The following is a 20,621-nucleotide window of genomic DNA, read 5'->3' on the forward strand; positions in this document are numbered from 1 at the left end:
TAGAGAAGTGCATTCAGAGGGCATTTCAGGTCAATAACAGTGCCATATGGGACAACTAGTGTTAATATTTGGAGGGAAAAATTTATGCTGAGGCCAAAGGTATAGAAAATTCTAAATGAAAAATTTAGAGACCACAGTAATGTCTATTTTGTTATTTCTGGAACTATAACTTTGAGCTAACAATTGACTTACAAGAGTCTGATGCCCTGAGGTGCGAGGTGGGGCTAGGAGCAGAACTCGTGCAAAGCGCCACTCCCTCCACACACACCTGGGACAAATGACCCTGACTGCCTAGGCCTGATCCTGCAGCCTGTCACCCCTCCCCCCTTCCTGTGTACTCTGTGCGTGTTTATTCTTGGGGAAGTGGTGGTGGGCCACAGCCATCGCCATGTGTGGCTGGCGGCCCAGGATGTACTGGGTCCTCTCTATGGATTTTCTTAGCTATGGCAGGCATTATTGCTGTGTCCAGAAGCCAGCATCCTGTGCACAGGTGCACCTGTTTGCTTTCCCTCCTCCCCTTGTGGGGGCAGAGTTAGAGCGTAAGAGTCGCAGCTGCAGGTTTTTGTAAGCGCTTTTGTAAAGCAGCTGATTTAAAGTTACTTTAGACTGAGAAGCCTGGCAAACTAGTTGGAATAACTTAAGTCATAAGGTACCATGCTACAAGTTTTTCATGGGAGGCAGGGTCCCAGTAAGCCCAGGGAGGGGAAGGCAGAGCCTGGAGGCATGATAAACGCTTAAGGGATTAGCCATCACCTGTGTCTCTAGGTTGCTCCCTTGACTGGTACTGGCCCACTTTCAGCAAAACAAAACCTCCACTCTCCGGTCACTGAATAAAGCATGAGCTCATTCAGAGCTGGAACCGCCTCGAGGTCAGAATTGGCAACGAGTGGCTTGCTTAACTCCATGACGGGGAAAGTTTTTCAGGAAGATAGGAGGAGATAAGCATGGTAAGCAGTGCAAGAAGTCTGTTTACATAGGGAAGGAGGAGGTTTGGAGAGGAATTGGCTGATTTAGAAACTGGTTTATAGGCTGATAGAATCTGCGCAGGGGAACAGAAAGTACAGAGGGAGGATTTGAAGTCAGAGAGCCAGATTTAGACAGAGGTATGAAAAGGCTTGGACATAATGGAATCTCTCCCCATCTTCCCGATCTCTCACAGTAGTTATATGTCCCGTAAAAGGCTGGGACTTAAAGACCCGAAAAGGAGCCAGTGATTTTGGTTGTCTAAAAGTTAAGTGGGCCAGATTTGAGTGCAAAAGTGGATTAAATTTTTTGGTTTTATGTCTGGGGTCAAACCCAAGATGTCTAAATTATTGAGGAGGCATCTCAATGGGGAGTCAGACGGCAAAGAGGAGGTGGCTCCCATAGTGGGAGCTGGTTTGAAGGATATATGGAGTCACAGAGCATCCTCACGTGGCTCGAATATCCTGAGAATGGTACAAGGCACACGAGAAACAGTCGTCACTGCGTCAAGTGTCTTGTAGGGCCCCCAGGGCCCGGAGGCTGTGGGTCACCAAGTGCATATGGGCAGTCCCCGAGACCGACAACAAAAATAGACCCAAGCCGAACAGAGGGAAGGGAACCCCCCTCTACCATCTGAGTCCCAGAGATATCCGCAAAGGGGGTTGTTGAAACCCCAGAGACACCAAAGGGAAAGACTGCAAAGGGAGCCCAATAAGGATATGTGGACTCACCAAAGAATGTCCGGTGTTGGATGCAAGCAGGGCAATCAGGAGGATGAGTCCTGGCCAGTCACATCCTCAGGGTGGTCATGGGGTGAGTTGGAATGGGGGTCCGACCAGGATTAGTGGGGAGCCCCCATCTGAATGATAGCACCAAATGTAAGGAAATATAGGCCCCAAAGTGACCACATGGAGAGGAGTGATCTGGCCAAGAGATTCTTTATTGCTGGGTGGGAGAGGGAGAGAGCAGAGAGGCAAGAGAGAGAAGCAGGAGGGGCAAGGGCTTAAATACCCCTCAGTGGGACTCAGCATGATCTGATTGGTTAGGATCTTATGGTTCATGCTGATTGGAGGTTAGGGCAGAAGGAGGATTCAAGCTAGACTTGAGGCAGGACTGTGACCCTGGAAAATAGAAGCTTAAGGGTGCAGTAAGAACTGAAACCTACACCCATGTTTATTGCGGCACTATTCACAATACCCAAGTTATGGAAACAGCCAAGATGCCCCACCACTGACGAATGGATTAAGAAAATGTGGTATCTATACACAATGGAATTTTATGCAGCCATGAAGAAGAATGAAATGTTATCATTCGCTGGTAAGTGGATGGAATTGGAGAACATCATTCTGAGTGAGGTTAGCCTGGCCCAAAAGACCAAAAATCGTATGTTCTCCCTCATATGTGAACATTAGATCAAGGGCAAACACAACAATGGGATTGGACTATGAGCACATGATAAAAGCGAGAGCACACAAGGGAGGGGTGAGGATAGGTAAGACACCTAAAAAACTAGCTAGCATTTGTTGCCCTTAACACAGAGAAACTAAAGCAGATACCTTAAAAGCAACTGAGGCCAATAGGAAAAGGGGACCAGGAACTAGAGAAAAGGTTAGATCAAAAAGAATTAACCTAGAAGGTAACACCCACGCACAGGAAATCAATGTGTGTCAATGCCCTGTATAGCTATCCTTATCTCAACCAGCAAAAACCCTTGTTCCTTCCTATTATTGCTTATACTCTCTCTACAACAAAATTAGAAATAAGGGCAAAATAATTTCTGCTGGGTATTAAGGGGGTAGGGGGGAGAGGGAGGGGGTGGAGTGGGTGGTAAGGGAGGGGGTGCGGGCAGGGGGGAGAAATGACCCAAGCCTTGTATGCACATATGAATAATAAAATTAAAAAAAAAAAAGAAATCTCACTTAAAAAAAAAAAAGAACTGAAATGAAACCTATCGGCGCCATTATTGCCAACACTTAAAATGTGTTTGTGCTTGGATATCGCATATAATATTATTGTCTAATGGTCTTACATAAAATTTGTAATTTAAAATGTACAACCTGCTAATTTTAATACAAACAATATTTACATTTTAATAATAGCACACATACTAGAACCAGAATTGATAGAAGTTTTCTTCTGTATAAGTTATTATCCAATTGAAAGATTTTGCCTCTGCTCCAGAATTTTGAGGGAATGCCTTCAGAAGAAAACTTCCATTTCATCTCGTCGTGCCACATCATGTCCTTAGTCCCAAATGAAATTTTCTAGCTTGATAACTCACTTCATTTGACAATTTGATTTCAGTGTTTTGGAGATATTTACAAAATTCAAATTCAACTTCAAAGAAATATTTTCCACTAGTAAATGGAATAAGACTATGTTTCAGGTTCAAATCACAATTACTAAAGAAGAGGTTGAAAAATGTTTTCAGCAGTGGGAAAGTATATGGTTCCCTAAGGTGAATACATTGAAGAAAACAATCTTTGTTTACATAAATTCTTTTATATTGTTAAAAATAAACCCATGATCACTGTGTTCACAGGAGGCATGTATTTAAAGTGTATATACAAGTCTTACTTCTTCAACCAGTATGTAACCTCATACTTCAACCAGGCATGTAACCTCAGGAAAGTTATTTAAGTTACTTCATTATGCCTCATTTTCCCATTAATCAGTTGGTTATAATAAGGCTTATCTCATAAGTGCTATTCAGACTAAATGAGACTGCATGGAAAGCAGTTATACATTGAACCTGCCATGTATTTAAGTACCTACTCAGTAAATGCTATTGTTCCTGTTAATGCTTTCAATTATTTCTGTGCACATACTTGCTCATGTTCACTATCTTTTCTCAAATCCTGTGGTTAAATTTCCTGTTTTGGAACCAACTCTTATATTTTGATGAACACACAGAGCACTCCTGCTAAAATCATCTATAATTATTTTCAAGTTTATTCCTTTTCTCAAGACTTCTTACTAGCTTCCTGTTTAATTCTGTTATAACTGCAAACCCCTTGAAGCCAGTTTCAGGCTTATATCCTGTTACACTCCTTTAAGTAAGGAACTAAACTTCTTTAAAGTGTCAAATATCATGTAAATTGCACTAATAATTAATAATAACACCATATGGGCTACATCAAAGAACTAGCAGGAATCTCAAAGGCATTTAGGGGAAATCTCCTTTTTTCCCCTAAAATAAAACTCTGTTTTAAAGTTACCTGGTGATTAGCTATGATGCAGAATCACTTGTGAAGCAAATGGAAAACTCACTGCTTCTAAAATAAACATGAACAACTGATACTGTTAATAAACAAACACAGGATCACTGCCTTGACCTTGCATAGATGAAAACAATAGTTTAGGAGATGGAAGCTTTCCAGTGGTTTAAAAAATGGTCAGAGGTTGTTCTACTTGAACAACCTTACTATCCATGTTGAAAATGGGCCAAGGGAGCAATCAAATCTAAAGTAGAAAATTACAGCCCAATTTGTTTTCAGGTCTTCTCTGTGTCTCATTTTGGTGTCCAGAGTCACTGACTCACACCAAAACAAAATGTACCAGGGAATGAGGGACTTTGGGAATTGTCAGAGCATACTGCCCAAGTTCTTATTCACTTGACCTAAATTAACGGCAGAATTCATGCACGAGTTTATCACAAATGTGAAAGCACATTAAATTAAGACCTTTTGTCTCTGCAAAATAATGTTCCATTTTGAGATTTCTCACTACACAAAGTAATGAAACAACCAAATCTCTATGTACATCTGTGTTTGTTGATATTTGACATTTGGTTTAAAAGTGAGATTTAGGAGGACCCTCATTTAATCTGTTGGACTCTCCTGTGATCCAATTTATTTGCTGCCATTTGGATTTCATTTCTATTGTTGAGCATCTAGTTGCCCCAACATAAAATTGAAAGGCCTTTTCCTTTAATTACTTATATGTACCCTATTCTGGACCAATATTCAGCTCATTCACCTTGAGGAGTTGGAATTAACAGTATCTCAAGGCCAGAGAGTGTCAATGGCTCCAATTCAAGCTCCTTAGTCTGTCATTCAAAGTTTTTCATAATCTGGCCCTGACTTGCCTTATCATTTCATAAATTTTTCTTGCTTATGCTCTTGCACATGATAGTTGCTTAATAAATCTGTAATATTCTTCCTTCTATCTGGCCATCCTCATCATACTTTAATCAGGCTGGTGTCTCTACCCATCTTTTAAAGAATACTGAAATTCCACCCTTTCTTTGAAAATTTTCCTTGGGATTAGGTTCCCTCATGGTCTCTCTCTTTTCTTTTTAATTTCTTTGGTGCTTGATACTAAATGCTGGTATCAGTTGATAAATGTTTCACATAGAACTTTTCAACAAGAGTATAATGGGAAAGTGGGTAAGGAATACATCCTATTATAGACTTATATATACTCCAAAGTACAGTACTAAGCTTATAAACAACACTTAGTGATCTATAATTAAGATACTGATTATCTGCTATAACTCTGAAATTATTTATTCAATGAGTATAGATATATTCCCTCTCATGAGGGGTTGTTTCACCATGTGGGAATTACATGATGAATGAAATATGGGTAGAGTTTCATTTGAAAGTGCAATTACTCTATTCTGGGAGAATAATAGTGTGTTTGAGGGATCATTTGCCTTTTTTGCTGTAAGAATCAGTAAATCCCTTCCTGATTTTACAAGAAATCTGTTGGTAAGTCACTGTTGGGTTTCTAATTCTGAAATCCAGAACACAAAATTCGACTTTCAACTGGGATATCTACTTTTAGGAGTGCTATATTACACATACTTTTTCTTACAAACTACTCAGGACCCAACTCCATCTGTAAGAGAGTTGCTAACATAGGACAATTTCAAGAAATTGTGGTTTCTTGTCATGAAAATATTTTCAGAGACTTAAGAGTGTTTGCGAAAATCTAGGTCAGAAACTTAATATGAAGAAGGATTAAAGAATTTGAAAGATCGGGCACCTATTAATTGATTATAGTACTTCAGGATTATAACTTGGATTTTCTAAAGGATGTGCACAATTCTCAGATTTCACCACTAAAGTCCACTTATTTGTTTAAAATAAAGCCTTCTATAAGTACTTTTTCCAGAAAATCATTTCATAAATTTTATTTATTATTTCATTTAGCTTTAAAAGTATCAAATGAAAATATTTTAGCTTACTTTCTCAAGGAATAGTATTTTGTCTGCTTTTAGTTTAAATAAGTAACAACTTAGTCCATGAAAGGATATTTGTGATATTTCTATAAAACATTAAGCATTTTAAAGAAAAATGTATTCAGAAACCCAGGTCAGTAAACTGAAAAGTGTTGGGAAATTTTTTTCAAAGGAATTTAAATATTCTTGTAACAGTACCACACATTTTCCCTTTGTAGTTAATGGCCAAATGCATTTCCCTTCAGAATTCACATATATACTACTTTGATTATAATAACAATACTCTGTACTTGCCTTCTTTACAGCATGTGATTTATTGTTCTGGTAGTGGGACTGAGTTGCTGATGCATTCATACATTCCCTTTGGTGAAAAATGTCATGCATATGTGTATCAGCTGGCAGAAGTTAGGGGGTTAGTTTGTAGCCAAGGAGTAGAAAATGCTAAATGTCCCAATTCTGTGTTGTTGACCTAAATAAAAGCAGCATTGTACCATGAAACGTTCTGCCTTAGGACTCAGGAAGCTTGAATTCTAGCTGTATGAACTTCTGTAATTTCATGTATTCATTTATTAAATTACTAGTTATTGAGCTAAGGAAAACATACTGGAGTAAGTATTGGGGATATGGTAAAGTAAAATATACAGGGTTGTTGTCCTGCCCTAATGGAACTTACAGTGGTGAAGACTGACGTTATTGAAATAATCACACTATAGAATCACACTATAGTATAGTACCCATAATAAGTGCATGTGAGGAAAGATATAGTGTTATATCTAAGCATATGGTAGGAGAATTTGACAAGGTCATAAAAATCAGAACATATTTCCCTGAGGAAGTGATGATTTTCTAACGTCTGGAGACACAACTAAGCAAAAGGGGTGGGGATAACATTCTAGGCAAAGGGAAAACATGTGTGAAAGTCCTGTATTGTGAGGGAGTTTGCTGAGCTTAAGGGACTAAAGGCAGGTTAGAGTGGTTAAAAGAGAGAGAGTGAATAGGCATGTGGCATAAGATGAGTTCGAAGCCACAGGTATCAAAAGGTGTAAGTTGGTATAGTACCTATGAAGTCATATTTAAAAGTTTTCTGCCAGGCACAAATGGCTCACACCTGTAATCCTAACTACTCAGGAGGCAGAGATCAGGAGGATCACAGGTTCAAAGCCAGAATGGGAAAATCACTCATAAGATCCTATCTCGAAAAACCTTTCACAAAAATAGAGCTGGTACGGTGGCTCAAGGTGAAGACCCTGAGTTCAAGTCCTAGTACTGTGAGAAAAAAAAGTTTTCTGTTTATCCTAAGATCAATGAAATACCTTTAAAGAGTTTTAGGCCAAGATATAATACAACCAGATTTGCAGTTAGACAGTGTGAAGAGCAAATCAGATAGTGGCTAGAGAAAGACCTGCATATCATTCAAGAAATTGGGGCAATTTCCTAGGATAGTGATGATGGCAACATGGACTAGGATGGTGGCAGTGGAATGAAATAGGAAGATTCAATAGGGAAGATGTAAAATTAGAATAGCTTAGACTAGATCTAAGCATGGTGATGAGAGAAGAAGCTGTCTGGGACAAGTCATAGATTTCAGGCTTAAATAATTTGATGGTTTGTCATTTCTTGAAATGAAAGCCCTATAAAACGGTTACCATTTTGGCAGGGATGGGAGGAGTCAGGAAGATAACAAAGACCATGCATTTTTAATTATATTTGTTAAGTTTGAGTATTTTTAACCTCTTTAGCCTCTAATTTCCTGATCTATAAGATAAGGCAATGAATTTCTGAGGTCTCTTCTAGAGCAAGGGCTGGTGAACATTTTATGTAAAGGGCAGATGATTGTTTGGTAGTACTGGGCCTCATGCTTGCTAGTCAGGTGTTCTAACACTTGAGCCATAGCCTAGTCCATAGTTTTGGCTTTGTGGGATATGAGTTTCTGTCACTACTCCACTCAGCTGTTGTAGCTGGGTTAAAGCATTGAACCTCAATTATCAGATCTAACAATCCTTAGACCATGTCAACACAAACATGCCAATTAATTTGATCAATGACATAAAAAATCATTCAATTCAACAGAGAACTGATTATGCCTTGAGTTAATAAGTCAAGTCAGTAAAAGTTCTTGGTTCAGTATACTTAAGAAGACATAACTGTACATATTATGAATATAATAAACACTGCCAGTAACCGAAGTGGTGACAATCAAGAGAATGTAACTTACTCACCAAGGCAAAAAGTAAAAAAAGCAAATCTGAGCAATCATCCTGAAATGAGGGCAAAACACAACACTTCTCTTACTGTTATTATTGATGTGCCTCCTGTTACAATTATGGATGTTATCACTGTCACTGCCTTAGAGTAGAACATGTGACCAGTGAGAATGGCCTGTAATGGAGACACTGTGTTTATGTGTGTGTGCACATGTAGGGACATAAAATTATATGATAAATATTATAAAATAATCTGCTTTAGTCACTCAAATGTCTTTAATCTTCATTAATTTCATTAGCTTTATTGAAGTTAAATTTTATAACAACTTTGTGGGTTATCTACATTTAATTATTATTTGCCCTTTTTTTTTGCCTCCCAATACTTATTTGATATACCTTCCTCTCATCCTCTATTGGCATGTAATTTGCCTGTGGCTAATGCTCAATAAATGCTTTGCAAAGGTAGGGTAGAAGCATCATATAAAGTACTCAAAAAAGCTCGACATATTTAGGTTTTGAATATGCCATTTTGGATGAAATGATTTTCTTCCCCTCAAAATTAATAGGATGATCAAGAGTTAACCATATTTGAACATGACTAACAAAATAGGTATGCAAAATGAGCATTCTGAATTCATGCATGAATAATTGACTATCTCAGAAAAAGCAAAAATTTCAATCAAATCATACCTATAATTCATTCTTATATAATACTAGTTCATTTCCATTCTTTACAACTTGTTATGAATGAATATATAAAAGCTAAGCCTAAAGCCAAATATTTTTCATAAAATTATTTCAAATTGAGACAGATATGTTGACATTTCTGTGATTAATTTAATAAAAAAACCTTCTCTCCTGTGCTATATTGTTGTTATTTAATATTTATTGAACACTATAGCATAGGATTAGGAGAAGGAGAGAAACAGTTTGTCAAATTTCAGTTTATACCATTTATGAGCAAATTTTTTGTAAAAAAAATGTAGCTGTAGCATTAAGTCAAATCTACTAGCCCTACTCATTATGACTCATGGCTGGCATCAGAGGAGACCCTGTTAGTCAGCTTTTCATTGCTTAGAAGGAAGAAATATTTATTTCATTTCATAGTTTAAGAGGTTTAAATCCATGGCTGACTGGCTCTACTGCTTTTAGGTCTGAGGCAACACAGAAACATCATGGCAGAAGGGCATGGTGAAAGAAAGTTGCTTACCTCATAGAAGCCAGGAAGTAGAGAGAGAAGGGGGCCAGGCATACAATGATATAATTTTCAAAGGCCTTCCTCCCAGTCACCTGCTTCCTCCAATTAGGTATCAACTCCTAATAGCCCATTCAGTTCTGAACTCATCAATGTACTAACTCATTGATGGGGTTAGCACCTTCAAGATCCAATCACAAATCAATACCACACATAGACCTTTAGGGACATTTATTATCCAAACAATAACAGAGCCCAAACTAAGAGTGGCCAAAAATTAGAAGCCAATAAGACAGATAAGAGATAAGCAGAGTATTATAGATTCATGAAGCTCTTGCAGTCCAGAAGAAAAGCACATAATTGCCCTCAAAGGAGGTTGACAATAAATGAAAAACCTAACAACTAGATTAAATGAATAAAGGAAGGATGCTGGAAGATACTTAGCTTCTGGTGGTCAGTAAACCTCATCAGGAGATGATAAGGCCTGAAACTGGAGCCAGATTTCCATTCCTTATAAGAACTGCAGTGAATCTTTGGGGAACTATAGTTTTAGGCAAGGGAGTTACAAGGAGACAAGACAAGGGCTTGGTTCCTGGAACTGGGATCAAGGATGAAGCTTAATATTAGAGAAACAATGCAAAAATATTGAAAGAGTTCACAGAGTCACAGCAGGTGCACCAAAAAAGCTAATTTGATGTAAAACAGTTGAGTCACTTAGAGCTTACCCACTTACTGTGTGACTGTGAGGAAGTTACTTTGCCTTCTCCAAACTTTGGTCTCCTTATGTATAAAATGGAGGTAATAAATGCTTTCCTTGTAAGGGGTTTTGTGAGAATTGAATTAGATAATCAATGAAAAGTTCATAGCACAATGCCTCACACATAGGAAATGCTCAATATGAAGCATTTATTTTTATGATCATATCTTAAATGTTCTACATCTTTCATGAAATGTTGGCATTATTTCATATACTTTTTCCCTATTTCAACATACCCCCTCCACTATTAGAAATTCTTTCCTAATTTTCATTCAGTGATAGTAGGTAATAATAATAGAAGTAGTCATTTCCATACTCTTGTTTTATTCCAGGCAGTATCTGAAGCACTTTATAGGCATTCTCATGTTCACACCTTACCAGTTCTATGAAGGAGGTCAAATAGTTGCTCCATTTTACAGATAGGCAATCTGAGGTTCAAGGTCCTGTGCACCTAATTTTGTTCCATGTCTGTATATAAAGTTAACATTTAATTTATTTTTGTCTGTAGCCTTAGTGACCATCATAGTGGCTGCCATAGTATAGGCACTCAAGGGGCTTGCTGGTTGAATGAATCAATGCTCTTCCCTTGCTGCTCAAAGCCACCATGCATGGTGGCATGGTGGGATACCTATGCACGAATACCTGAGATCATCTCTGGCCTCTCCCACATTAAATTTTACCTTTTTCACATTAGATACCCTCAGGGCCTTACATATACTGGACAATTGATTAATCTTGATAGGCTGATAGCAGCAGATAATGACTGTATGTTAACTCGTCACTCCTCCTACATAACTTATTTGCATTTTAATGGATCAAATCTGGAGATAATCCCTTAAGGCAAAGGAATGAATCTTGAGGGTGAGAAAGCCAGCATCAGTGCCAAGCTGCACTTGTGGGAGTGGAAAGAGAAGGTGGTGATATGCAGGTCTCAGAAGTGACAACACTACTTATGTGTGGTGCCAGCTTTGGTGAATAATTTTTATAAGCCAAAATTATGATCTATTGCCATCTTTTCTTAATTTTATATTAGATTCCTTGATTCTCTAGAGCAAAACCTCAAGTCCTTTTGGGCAAAGACAAATAGCTAAGCCTAATAAGATGCATGGTGCTGTGAAATTAGATTAATTAACCAGGATTTGAATTAAAGTTGTTTTTGAGATAAAATTGTATTCAAAATGTATCTTTATGAGCTATTTGCTTGAAGTACCTACATTGGGCCACACAGAATGTAATTCTGTGGAAACTGGCAACGGGAGCAAATAATGGGAGATCTCAGGAGAATAGGGAAAAATATTTCATTTTATACTCATTTCTCATGCAGGCCTCAGTTTAACTCATCATAGCATGTTCCATTTTGGTCAGCGATTTCTGAAATATGTTACCAAAATCTTTTAAATATTTACATTCAACTTTCTGAGACATATACACATACTCAGTTCTTTTACACAAATGATAAATTTTCAAGTAACAAAATGCTATAATTCATCACAGAGAACTAATGAAAGAGCTCCCAAATGGCTTACTGATATAGAGTGAATGTTTAAGATGATCATTTATTCAACAAATATTTAGTGAACAGAAATTGTTTGCCAGAACTAAAATATACAGTGGGAAAAATGTTATTAATAAATATATTTTATTTATTCTCATATCAGATCTGGGGTTTCAGACTTTTTTTTCCTGTAGAAGACTTCATTTGGAAACTGCTTCCATTTAGTTTGAATGCTCTGTTTCTGTATTCTTACATCAATACCAAAGTTTCTTGATTGCTGTCATTTTGTATAAGTCTTGAAATCAGGTAATATAATTTCTTCAATGTTGTTCTTTTTCAAGATTGCTTTAGCTATTCTGAGTCCTTTGAGTTTTTATGCCAATATTTCAAATTCAACTTGGTGAAATCTCTACAAAATAAAGCCTTGTGTAATTTTCATTGGGTAGGAAATGTGGAGAGAGTTGACATCTTAATGTTGAGTATTTCAGTTGTGAACGATGCATTTTTTCCATTTAACTATATCATACATAATTTCTCATAGTAATGTTTCATGTTTTTAGTAGAGCTCTTACAAATATTTATTAAATTTTTTCTTAAATACTTTATGTTTTGATGCTATTATAATTGACATTTTAATTTCAGTGTTTGTTTGAATTATTCATTGCTATGTATGGAAATACAACTGATTTTCATATATTGACTGTGAATACTGTAACCATCCTAATTTCACTTAGATCTATTTGCTAATTTTCAACACCTTAGGATTGTCTGTGTAGATAGTCATGTCATTTCCAGCGAAAGGCAGCTATAGCTCCTTTAAAATCTGTACTTCTTTTATTCCTTTGCCTTACCTTATTATGTAGTATAGAACCTCTAATACAGTATTGGGTAGAAGTAGTGAGACCACATAACCTTTCTCTGTTTCTGATCTTAGGAAAAAAATTGCCTTTCTGTTGAAAGTATATTAATGATAAGATTTTTTATTAGATACCCTTTATAAGTTGATGAAGTTCTTCTATATTCCTAGTTTGCTAAAAAGGTTTTTCTTTAATCCTTAATAGGTATTAATTTTTGCCAAGTATTTTTCTGCACTTATTTTGGGTGATTATGATTATTCTCTTTTATCTTCTTCATAATGTGAATGACATTTTTAATGTACCAGCCTGGCATTAAAGTGTTAAGCCTTTTTTTATATGTTGCTTGATAATTTGGGGTCTATGTTTATGATAACTGAGTGTAATTTTTTGTTGTAATTTCCTTGTCAAATTTGAGAAACAAGGGTTTGTGGCTTTGTGCCTCTTACAATTAAAGGATTTTGAGGGCTAGAGAGTAGAATCATAGTAGAATACTTGCCTAGCTTGCCCTAGTTTCCAGCCCCAGCACCATACACCCCAAAAATTTAATTATTAAAACATTTTGTAATGATACACACACATGTACACACATAATGTAGAGCATATAGTCAGTATATGTGATCCATAGTTCCATTATCTTAACTGCTGTCATTTTAATGTATTTATCATTTGGTCCTTTGTTATGGATTTCCATTTTGTCCTTTCAATACACAGATTTGTTTTGACTTAGTTGTAACCTATAGGGTATATCTATTTTTCCTTTACTTAGCATGATATCTAAACATGTTTCCGGGCTTTTATATATTTTTCTTTGACTTCACTTTAAGTGATGACACAATATTCAATTGAATGACTATAATATGTGGCTATTTCCCTACTTTGACCAGTGGATTTTCCCACTTTCTCATTTTCTCAATGCTGAGATGAATATCTTCATACAAATAACCTTCTCCCATATTTTGTGTTATTTAATTAAAAGGGATTCATAGAAGTGGAATAATAATACAGCATAAAGAGGAAAGACGTGATTTTTTTTTTTAAGACATGTGATTTTTAAAATTTAACTAACTTCAGAGACTTTCTAATCAGGAACATTCTATTGGAATTCCCCACATGTTCGGGGTAATCAGTATTGTTCTTATGGAATGTTAAATTTGGCATAGTAAAATAAAAATGCTTGAGATCCAAAGACAAAGTATAGTATAACAGAAACAGGAAAACTTGAAGCTTCCCAGGAACATAGATTTATAAATAACCCAAAGCTAAGAGAAGGATGTAGTGAAGGACTGATGGAGCAGAAATGTGTAGTTAGTCCCACATCTAACAGCTCAAGAAGTCCTCTTCAGAGAGAGCTGAGACACAACCTCTAGGAAAGGTCCATGTGCAATAGTAAAGGCACTTTAAATATTAAGTTATTATAAGAAATCAAAGCTACAATCAATTTAATTGCTTTAAAAATTATTGGGCATTGTATTGTCTTATACACAGAGGGAATCATGGCCATGGTTCTATAAGAAGATGCCTCAAAGAGAGTATGGTATGATCAAATAAATTTTAAAACAGCAGCCTCCATGCTTGAAAGAGTTAATGGGTCTTTCAACTTTTTCCTAAATGTAAGCATTAAGTACCATATGAGAGTGAAAACTCCATTACATTTTTTAGTAAGAAAAGAAAGCTTACCCTGACAATCATTCTCAGATAGATTTGTGAAAACAGCTCAGATGTATATGACATGATACCATTGAATTATCCCTGCCCAAAGAAATCACCTACCTTAATATTTCATTTTCATTGACTGAAAGGTGTTAAGATGAAAAATGAAGGGATGTAGTAAATAGAACACGAAATACTTCCTTATTTAAGGTATGTCTGATATTGAGTAGAATTATAATTAGTATTAATATTATTTCAAATAAATAATAGTTAATACCTCTCCTTATGTTCTCTCATATGTCAGCTTGCATTCCATTCTTTATAACTTATGCTCTGGCTATCAGTTAGAGATTGAAAACTTTTAACAACCAGATTTCTCCCTCAACCCCAAACTGGCACAATAGCTCAATATGATTAACATGTCACATTTAATTTTTATTGCTTTTTAAAATAATGTTTGAATTGTGATGTTGCATAGAAATGTCAGGGCTTCTGAGTTGTTAACCTCATTATATTGTGCCCCAGTGACTGTTTCCCAGACGTTAATTATATTGCATAGAGACCATGTCAATAGTTTTTAGGACTTTTCTGTAAACTATGAAGTTTATATTGACTTAAAAATTAAATGCAGCTAATTAGTGTTTACAATAGTCTCTTAATTAAACACAGTTGGAAATTCAAGCTATATATTATACAAAACACTAACAATATTGCCAAAAGATAGTCCATACCAACTCATTTTCTGTGACAAGCTGTTTGTAAATGACTAAAGCTCATACCACATTTGTCAACCTATGTTCTTTTGATGTCAAGATACCTCAGAGATATAAATGACTACTTATTGCCAAACATAGTGGATTTTGTCTATGTATTAGTCACATTTGCCCATAAGTAAATTCTTTAAGGTAGCAGTGTGTCAAAGAAAATGATAGTAGGCCTAGAAGGTGATTCGAAGGTGTATGCATTGATGGTAGTGTTTATACACATTCAGTATGATTGAGGAATCAGGTGCCCCACTTAATGAAATAATATGCTTTATGCCACTTACAATGAATGAGAATTTAGTAAACTATAAACTACAATGAATGGAGACTGGATACAGTGGCTCCCACCTGTAATCACAGGTACTTGGAAGATAGAGATTGAGAGGATCACAGTTCAAGGTCAACCCTGGCAAAAAGTTAGCAAGACACCATCTCAACAAATAAGCTAGGTATGGTAGTGTGCATCTGTAATCTCAACTATGGGAGGCTTAGGTAGGAGGATCATAGCCCAAGGCTGACCCCAGGCAAAAACATGAGATCCTATCCAAAAAATAACTGAAGTAAAAAAGGACTAGGGGGTATTGCTTAAATTGTAGAGTGCCTATCTAGCAAATACAGACTCTAAATTCAAATACTAGTATTGAAAAAAAATTACAATGAATGGATTATAGTCACTTCTAGTTTGTGTTATTCTTCCAATCATGTTTAGTAATATCTATTATTGTACTTACTGAATCCCCAATCAATAGAGATTCCTTGATGACAGAATGTCAGAACACAGAGTGTTGAAGAAGAAAAGATACTAGTCTGTTACTGTAGGCATTTAATCTTTGATATTTGAAATAAATACCTATTCTTTTTCAATAACTTCAAGCCTGGAGCTTTTCAAGCACTCCTACATCATTGGCAGAGGGAGAGAAAGAACCTGAGCTTTGTATTACTGAATCCTATTAAAGAAATTTATTTCAGGACATTAACACTACAATTTGTGAGAAATTCCAAATTCTTAACCTCTCTAGTGGTATTAATTCATATGTTCAAGGTACAAATGATGTACCATTGACTTGTTCTGAGGCTGTGGAGGGAAAAACAATCATTGTTGATTTCTATCTGGGGAAGAGCTCAATTCTCCTCACTTAATATTAAATCCTCAGAAGACATTCCATAAGTATTTAGGCCAATCCTTTTTATTCCCTAAGGGTCACAGAATCAGGCATGGAAAGAACTCAGCCCCATAAAATCAGTGGTTCCTGTAATACTTTAACTTTGTGAACATAAAGAAAAGCACTTTCCAGTCATAAGCTATCTCTTTTACTGGTCCATTATGGGGCCAGTAAACTACTAAAGTTTCAAAACTAAAAATTAATACCTTTAATCAAAGATGCAGAATTTCCAGATGACGTCTATAAAAGTTAACTTCTTTTGGGAGAGATAACCCATTTATTTCCAATTAGTCATTAATCACTTCAAATAAATTGTTGACAGGTACACATCTGGAAAACTCATGAGAGGAAAGATCATAGGCAGATTAACTAAACTTTTGATGAGAAGGGGGAATAGATGTATAGTAAGGATAAAGGAAAGGTGCTATATTACAATCTTTTGTTTAGACTGGAATCAGCAACACCTGTTGTTAGTGGTGTTGCTAATGATGGCTATTCTAACAGGGGTGAGGTGGAATCTTAGTGTGGTTTTAATTTGCATTTCCTTTATTGCTAGAGATGGTGAGCATTTTTTCATGTGTTTTTTGGCCATTTGAATTTCTTCTTTTGAGAAAGTTCTGTATAGTTCAGTTGCCCATTTCTTTATTGGTTCATTAGTTTTGGGAGAATTTAGTTTCTTAAGTTCCCTATATATTCTGGTTATCAGTCCTTTGTCCGATGTATAGCTGGCAAATATTTTCGCCCACTCTGTGGGTGTTCTCTTCAGTTTAGAGACTGTTTCTTTTGATGAACAGAAGGTTTTTAGTTTTATGAAGTCTATTTATCTATGCTATGTCTTGTCTTAGTTGCTGAGCTGCGGGGGAAAAAGGAACCCTCTTACACTGCTGGTGGGAATGTAAACTAGTACAACCACTCTGGAAAAAAATTTGGAGGCTACTTAAAAAGGTAAACATTGATCTACCATATGATCCAGCAATACCACTCTTGGGGATATACCCAAAAGAATATGACTCAGGTTACTCCAGAGGCACCTGCACACCCATGTTTACTGCAGCACTATTCACAATAGCCAAGGTATGGAAACAGCCAAGATGCCCCACTACTGATGAATAGATCAAGAAAATGTGGTATTTATACACAATGGAATTTTATGCAGCCATGAAGAAGAACGAGATGTTATCATTTTCTGGTAAATGGATGGAATTGGAGAACATCATTCTGAGTGAGGTTAGCCTGGCCCAAAAGACCAAAAATCATATGTTCTCCCTCATATGCGGACATTAGATCATGGGTAAACACAACAAGGGGATTGGACTTTGATCACATGATAAAATGAGAGCACACAAGGGAGGTATGAGGATAGGTAAGACACCCAAAAAACTAGAAGCATTTGTTGCCCTCAATGCAAAGAAACTACAACAGATACTTTAAAGCAACTGAGGCCAATAGGAGAAGGGGTCCAGGAACTAGAGAAAAGGTTAGTTTGAGAAGAATTAACTTAGAAGGTAACACACATGTGCAAGAAATCAATGCAAGTTATCTCCCTGTATAGCTATCTTTATCTCAACTAGTAAAAACCCTTGGTCCTTCCTATTATTGCTTGTACTCTCTCTTCAACAAAATTAGAGATAAGGGCAGAATAGTTTTTTTCTGCCAGGTAGCGAGGGCTAAGGGGGGATAAGTGTGGGGGGTGGTTAGGGAGGTAGCGGGGGAAGGGGGGAGAAATGACCCAAACATTGTATCTACATATGAATAAAATAAAAATTAAAGAAAAAAAGAGAGGGGGAAAACTAGAATGCCACCCAAAATTGGCAATCAACTTGGTGCCACACTGTTGAATACAATAGCCACTAACTGAATGCAACTATTTCAATTAAAATGAGATTAAATTCAGCTCTACAATTACAAAAAAAAAGTCACTGGGATTCTGAAGGCGAGAGGAAAGGATTTCTTCCATTTGTATGCGTATATGTGTGTGTGTGTGTAAACATCCACATGCCTGATTGAGAGTGATTGAAATAAGGTAATAAGTTCAGAGAAAAGCTTTTGCCCACTGGTTATTGTTTATAATTTATGAGAATTGTCAAATTATTATTGAAGAGCATTGTTATTATTTAATTTTATTACTGAAAATTTCCTCCTTCATATCACTTCATATCACTCCTTACATTACCCTTCTGTCAAAAATTTGCTCCATTTTAACAGTCCGATTCAAAAAAGGTTTATTTTTTGTTGGACAAATTTGGGTTGATGACTTGTTCAATCAGATCAACTTATTCATGATTCACAAAATGTGTCTATCTGTAAGCCTGTTTGCAGCTAATAATAATGATGGTGTTAATGACAAGAACAGTAACCAACAATGAATAAGTAAGTGCTTATTTGGTGAAACACATCACACTAGGAACTTCATACAAATTATTTTAAAGAGTACTTATTGTTCTTTTTTTCAATATAATATTAGAAAGCCTTTACTGATTAAAAAATGATTAAAATTATCCTTGTGCCACCATCTAATAATATACCTAATAACTCTGTCATCTAAGCATTGTTAATACCTTGGTGGAATGTACAATTTATTTTTTGCTACAAAATATATATGACATATGATTTTTTTAATTGTCACATAAATATGGTGAGGTAGATAATGTTGTTCTAATTTTATAGATGAGGAAACACCAGGTTAAGTGAATAGAGAAGCAGTTAGTAGAAACCATCACTCTGTCCAACCCAAAAACTTTCTCCTATACATTGCATATCATTCTTCTGTAATAGAACTTTTCAAGGGCTCATACTCCTCCCTTTAGAGCTATAAATTAGAATTAATGCCAAGGTATTTCTTCTTTTAAACAAACCAGCTTCCCAGTGGAGAGTATTGGCATGTAAGACAAAGTTTACTGAATGAAAACATTGGTATTTTCCCCAAACTGGTAGCAAAGATTCTTGTAGCACCAAATTAAAAATTGTGTTCTTAAAAATCTACAAAAAAATGTCTTCTTCAAACGCACCCTGGTTTCCTGCTTCCCAGTAGCTCCCTTTCTTTGTCCATAAGAGGTAGACTCACTTGCAAAGAGCAGATCCTTTGGCCTAAACGAGGGTTGGGGCATTTTGCAATTGTTTAGGATAGAAAGGGCAAAGATATTATTCTTCAAATGATAAACTAATTGCTTTTGATGTACACTTTTGGTATATTTGATTCACTTGATCACTTCCACTTTTACCTTTTATTTTCTTTTCTAGGGATTATTTTCATTCTCTGAAGTTAAAACAAAAAACATTCTCTAGCTAGAAGTAAATTCACTTGTATTTCCCTGGACTGATAGGGATTCCAGATGAAAATTTATAGTCCTTCCACACAGTGGCTAATCTGGGTAGTTTGTATCCACAAATGGATCAAACACATTGCATTCAATGTTCCATCAAGTCATGCCAAGTTTATGCTCTCATAGGTTTGGGCTTCAAAAGAAAGGGCTATGAGGTTGTACATTTCCTGGCATGGAGTATACTTCTTCGTGAAATGAAAGACACCACAGACAAAAAGTTGGCATGAAACATACCTTTGATTTTACCAGCAAGCATGCCATATGTCACAAAATTCTACTGCTTCCTCCCTGTTATTTCATCTGAGTGCTTCTTTCCTGCACATTGCTCTCAGGTGCAGTTAAGTGAAATGGACAGTACATTTATTTGAGGTAAGTAACTTGAATTTAGCTGATCTTAAGTTACTTATTTGATAAATGAATAGATATGTTAAATTCGATAACTCTTCATGGGAGGCTGCATAGTGTAGCAAGAAGAGCATCATTCCAGGAGTAATGAAACCTGGGTTCTTGTCCAAGTTCTAGTACCACCTTGTTATGTGACCTTTGGCAAATATCTGAGCACCGGTGGTTTCATCTGAAAGGGGGAGTAATAATGTCATCCTAAACTACTATGTCAGAGACGTGTCTGGCATGTAAACTACAATATTATTTGTGAACATTAAAAGTATGTCTTTTCTTCAACAAAATTAGTGATAAAGGCAGAACAGGACCTGCCTGGAACTGATAGGGGGGAGAGGTTAGAGGAGGGGGGTAAGGGGGAGAAATGACCCAAACAATGTATGCACATGTGAACAAATGAATAATTTAAAAAAGTTTGAAAAACCTGTGCTTTGTAACATGTGTGGTACTGTTAATATATACCTCTTGAACAGCCACAAATTAGAATATGAGCATGGATAAGAAGGGCAGAAAGGAGAGTGAAAATTTCAAATTTTTCATCTAAAACTTATAATTGTGTTTTCACAAAGGAAAGTATAGAATGGGGAGAATATAAAGAAAATAAATATCATTCATAATCACACAACAAAACCATACTTGTCATTAGTATTCTGATATTTCTTTTCA

At 36.2% G+C, this 20,621-nt stretch overlaps 1 protein-coding gene across 10 annotated transcripts in view; it reads left to right on the forward strand.

Moving 5' to 3' along the window:
* The window catches only part of LOC109686404 (teneurin-1), an 835,907-nt gene that overhangs the window by 210,722 nt on the left and 604,564 nt on the right, over positions 1–20,621 (forward strand). For 2 of the 10 annotated variants that reach the window (XM_074064014.1, XM_074064013.1), the window contains exon 4: positions 17,079–17,178. The exons of the other annotated variants lie outside the window; for them this stretch is intronic. The gene's annotated coding sequence lies outside the window, so the exon portion shown is untranslated. The remainder of the gene's footprint in view (positions 1–17,078; positions 17,179–20,621) is intronic. 10 annotated transcript variants of the gene reach the window in all.

The sequence above is a fragment of the Castor canadensis genome, chromosome X (genome assembly GCF_047511655.1).
Source record: "Castor canadensis chromosome X, mCasCan1.hap1v2, whole genome shotgun sequence".
Lineage (NCBI taxonomy): Eukaryota > Metazoa > Chordata > Mammalia > Rodentia > Castoridae > Castor > Castor canadensis.